Consider the following 5339-nt stretch of genomic DNA (forward strand, 5'->3'; position numbering starts at 1 on the left):
GTATCAGTAATACAGCTATTAAAGTTTTCATTTCTGAGTCACTGAATGAGCCATACAACACATTTTCTCTCGCTTGCTGTTAATAACTAATGTTTTTAGCAATTTGTGTTTGTGAGTTTCTTTCTTGCAAAAAAAAAGACTACAAACTGTAATTAATAATTTTACAACATTCAATGATATCTGTCTTTAAGTAAAGGAAAAAGTACACGCGAAAACTCAAACGCCCTCTGACATTATAACATTGGTTCTTTAAGGGTCTGAAGTCATAAAACAGGTTTGAGATCAGGGACAAAAGAGTTCATCGGCAGGTATCAGCTGCTGCCTTTGAAGACTGGAAATAATACTCAGTGGTGCATTAACATCTTCCACGGCCCGATGGCTGTTTGTCTTCTCACCGCATTAATCCAGACTCTTTCTTCATCTCTGATCCTTACAACAACACCAGCTCTGAGAACTAATAAATGGAAGGGTTTGATTTCCGTCAGCAGTGCCAAACACCACAGGCTCACCTTCACGGAGCATGGGTCAGGTTGAAGGACTTGGGCCCCCGAAGGCCACAGGGCCGGGTGTTTACCCACAGGGCGTTCCCTTATTGATGTATCAGCGCAGGGCGGGGAGCTCGAGCAGATAAGCAGTGTTATAACACACATCATATCAAAGCAGCCATCTCTGCTCGCTTTTATTCCTGAAGCTGGAGATGGACAGACGTCTGAAGCTTTCAACAGCAGCTTATACTTCTGATATTCATCAGTGAGTCATCTCACAGTGTTTAGAAGGAGGTGAAGAAAAGCTGCAGTGAGGGGCCATCCTGACCTCAATCTGCAGCAGCTCTGAAGGAGTTTATTCAGCAGTTTGAACAAATTGTCAAGGATAAAGACAAAAACACAACACACAAACAAATACAGAAACATGCAGGAGGTTACTGAGCTGACCTCTGACCTTCTGGCCCTGAACCTGTTTAAAGGGACTCTCAAGAGTACACAAGGCATGAACTGATGAAAAATAAATGGACATAACTTCAAAGAGAAGAAAAATATGAGAGATAAAAACGTACTGCAGTGAGAAAAAAAAAACTGTCAAAAGGCCAGAGGCAGGTAACTGAACTGGACTCAAGTGCAGAAACCCAGAGCAGAGGCAGATGTAATGATTTAACAATGTTTATTTAACTAACACAACTAAAACTTGGCAGTGACAAAATATACAGTGGCTTGGTAACGTGGCTGTGGCAAAACAGGGAAACCAGACCGGGAAGGCAGTGGGAGTGTGACTGGTACTTATGGTCGCACTGGGGAGAGAAGGGAATGGAATTAGAATGCAGCTAGCAGTGAGTTCCAGAAAAGGTGAGTATAATAGTTTTTCCCAGTTTACTTTGCTGGAAGAGTGATAGATGCATTGAGGGAGAGGCGGTGTAGGTCTGAGGGAGTTTGATGGTGTGAAATGGCTGACCTGAGTTCTGTTGGTTCCGAGATAGTGGGATGACAGGCAGGTGAGAGATTTCCAGAGAGCGGGTAGGTGAGCCAGATTCCAAGAGATGAGGAGCTCTGAGCCGTGGAGGTTCTGGGACAACCCCCCCTCCCTCCCAAAACAAGACATAGCCACATTCATTTCTTTATTTCGTACAAAATCACAGTTTAATAAATAGTCTGTAAAAATAAGTACAAAAGTGGTTTTCTTAACATTTCATATATGAATCACTCGTAACCTTTGGGTCAAAGGAGTCTTTAAATGGATTACTTACAAGACAACAACGTAAGTAATAGAAGATATGAAACATGAGGCCTGCTTACCAACATAGAGTTGTTGACAAACTGGCGAGGAATGGACATCAACATGGAGCTTAAATCTCCCAGCCTAATTGCCTCAATCAGCTCCAGGTGAGAGAGGGGCCACATGGGCAGGACCAAGGAAGCTCAGGAACCTGTTGGAAATTTCCAGCCACTCACCCAGACCATGTCAAAAACACAAAATCAGCCAAAGATAAATGGAGGAAATCTGATGGAAGCAAACATGAGAAAAAACTGCAATAAGTCAAAACTATTTTAGAGATTTTCATCTAAATATGGGCACTTACTGCTGAGGCTGAAGCTTCAAATATCTAGAAACTAATGAGTGACTTCACTGTGGCCGCTTCTATCATTTATGTACAGTCTATGTTTAGCTTGCTGTGAATTCACCTTCACATGCTGACCTCAGATGTCACACAGAATTTCAAGTTAGGAGGGTCAAAGATCATTTAACCATCTGCCCCGCTGATTTAGACCTTTTATGTCCTGTAATAACAAAATATTTTCTAAAAGGTGACCCACAAAATATTCTGAAATATCCCCAGAGGTTTATTACGTTGGTCCAGTGAAGACTGATGTGTTTTTGTCTCTTTGAGAACCAAAACTAGAGACACTGCTGATCAGCAGTGAAATAATGAGGCAGATTTCAGTTTTTTGTTTGCAGGGTCTGTTCTCACAGCTCCATCTGCACATGGCCGACTCTGAGCCAGTGTGAACTTTCCTCTGGAAAACAAAACAGAGCAGCTTCGAGAAAAGCCAAACAGGCCTTCAGAAAGATGGAGTTAGATGTCAATGCTCCACCTGTCAGAGGACAGGAAAGATAGCAAATCTCGTTGGCAATGACTGTTTGTTTTTCCTGATTCCCATCCAGCTGTTGGTGACGCGTGAGAACGTTCCTCCAAGCAGCTGGAATAGAAGCTTTAAAGCACAAGCCTGGCTGCTGCACGAAGCTCACGAGTGTCACCAAAATCCTCGGCTCAGCCATGAGATTTATGCTCATCTCACCGCTCTCAGGGTCGCCACTCGAGTCTCCCAGGAGGCTTTAAGATGGATAACATATGGAGGAACAACACTTCACTTTCCTGTTTTTTCAATTTACTCTATTTACACCTGCACTGCAAACCAGCCCGTCCACTTTCATACATGGAACCCATCAAGGAGAGCAGATACGACCCTGGGACAGTGTGAGGAGGGGGGGTTGCAAAGTGACCTGCAGGGGCTGCAGCTGAGAGGCTAACGTAGCTTAAAGCAGAGGTTAATTATCTGACCCATGGGCTGATGTGGCCTGGGTTTGAGTTTGACTTTGCGGTCTACCCGAAGAAACTCCATGGTTGATGTCTGTAACTTATCTCCTGTTTGAAAGATCTGTTTTGTTTTTATTTCTTTTTTTTTTTAAGATCAGAACTTGCAAATTAAGTGTTTTGGTGTTTTGTTTCCCCCCCCAAGATGGCTATTGTATTTCAAACCTTCTTACTCCCAATTCCTATTGTTTTTTTTTACTACGGAAAGCTAAAATTTTGCAAATCTGGCAAAGCCACAGTAACCAACATCCATAACTGGGTCTTTGGAATGAACTCTAAGAAATAAATGTAAAAAACCCCATCCACCCAGATCTGGCTGAATTGCTCTGAACATGATTACACAGACTCGAGTTGTTAAGCACTTTATATGAGTTTGATTCCTAAAAATCTTCCCTAAACTATACATTTATAGATGAGTGAAAAAGGTTGAATGTGTTATTTGTGGGAACGTTGGTCTAAAACTGAACACATTTATGGTTAAAACCTGTCAAAAACATGCAGAACAGCTCTTTTTGCACCTGTGTGACCTTCTTTTATTCCTACAATCCCAAATCAGGAGTTCCTGTCAGGTTTCCTTTGAACACTCCTTTGACTTTGTAAACTTGAGCTCATGCAACCTGTTTACACTTGTTATCTTTTACTCAGAGATTGTAGATTCTCCCTTTTCCCTCAGAAAAGCCGGTAAATAAACCACAGTGCAGTATCTTCACCTCCTTCTACATCTGCTAAAAAACTGACAAACAAAGCACCAAAATTGGCCTCTGCTCTGAGGAATTTTCCAGTTGGTGCAGGCGTTCTGAGCTGCTTTCCACAGAATCCATTTATTTGGAAAAAGGCTCATCAGGAAGTGCAAGTCCAAACAAAGGCCAGTGATTGTAAATCTAAATGTGGATCCAGGCTGCATTGGGATACCTGCACCCTCCGAGTCCAGACGGAGGCATGGATGGAGGTCTATTTAAGGTCAAAAACAGCCTCTTCAAAGCCCCCAGACTCTCGGGAAGATGTGTCAGTGTTTATTATACCACCCAGAACACACACACATAAACACAGATTCACAGACAGGACACCGGCTTAAATTCCAAGCCCTGCCCTACACCCTGAGCTACACCCTGACCTACGTCTCACCTGAACTTCACTCTAGTGTGAGCCTGAGGTCAGTGGACCGAGCCGTGATCAGAGCAGCTAGTTTCTCTTTCACACCTAGGAAAGGTGCATCAGCGCTTCTTTTAGCATGATGCTGGAGTAGATGTTAATCTCAAATCTACTCTGTCAGAACATCAGAAGTCCTGATTGGTCAGCTTAAGTCCTCTCAGCTGTTTGTGGTCCCTTTGTATGACCTGACCTTTATTAGTATTCATCTTTAGAAAAAGCTCATCATTCATCATTTCACAACCAAAGTTTCCTTTGCTTCGTTTGAAACATGCTGATGTACTGGTGACTGTGTGATACTTGATAAACAGTGGATTCATCTCAGTCTGATCAAACATCTGGATTACAGATGTGGAAGATTTCACTGACTCACAATGAGATGCTTTTAATGTTTTTAATGGGATAAAAACCTGCTAATTATCACAAAATCAGAGCTTCGAATGTTAAATATCAAACACCTGACACATTCCACCAAGAAAATCCATGATGAGAAATCTGTTTATTGTTTAAAACCTGCTGGTTTCATATGAATGACTGAAATGTAGATTTACTGTATCTGTCCTCAGTCTTCATCGTTCCTTGTGGAGGTCTTGGGGCTGGACGCTGTGCTGATGTTTTCCTGTGTGGGTTTGGAGAAATCAGTGACATAATGACCTTTTGCCTCACGTCACTGCAGACAGAAACGTCTTGAACATTTGCTCTTGGCAACCGTTGGCCTTCTGTGGCAACAGCCCGACAGCGACACGAACTTCAGATTGCTTCTGTCACCGCTGAAGGAAGCACGAATCAGGTAAAGGAAACCTTTCCACAGACATATGGTTATATAAGTGCTACACAGGCGTGGAGATCCTGAAGAACAATTTATATATTTTTAATATTTATTCAATTCTCTTCCAAACATCAGCCGTCTCTTCTAAGTTTGGGTTGTATACTAAAACAAAAATATATCTCACTCTCACATCATTTGTTGCTATTCAGTGAGCAGCGTGAGCTGTGCATACATGTACAATATCTTTATTTAGAGAGATGAAGTTTGTGTTTCAGTCATGTTACTGTATGAAAATCATTAAACCCAATGAAACTGGTAAGATAAAGGCAGGGAAGT

The 5339-nt window shown here is 42.2% G+C and overlaps 1 long non-coding RNA gene across 2 annotated transcripts; it reads right to left on the bottom strand.

Annotated features, from left to right (window-relative positions):
- Positions 1-1161: 1161 nt before the first annotated feature.
- On the bottom strand, positions 1162-1869 carry LOC143413173 (uncharacterized). Of its 2 annotated transcripts, none has more exons than XR_013093783.1 (3): positions 1788-1869; positions 1447-1576; positions 1162-1285 (listed from the first exon to the last, which is right to left on the bottom strand). It is a non-coding gene; the product is annotated as an uncharacterized LOC143413173 (long non-coding RNA). The 2 variants fall into 2 exon arrangements; XR_013093784.1 differs by having other exon boundaries at positions 1739-1802.
- Between the last annotated feature and the right edge of the window lie 3470 nt (positions 1870-5339).

The sequence above is a fragment of the Maylandia zebra genome, linkage group LG17 (assembly GCF_041146795.1).
Source record: "Maylandia zebra isolate NMK-2024a linkage group LG17, Mzebra_GT3a, whole genome shotgun sequence".
Taxonomy (NCBI): Eukaryota; Metazoa; Chordata; class Actinopteri; order Cichliformes; family Cichlidae; genus Maylandia; species Maylandia zebra.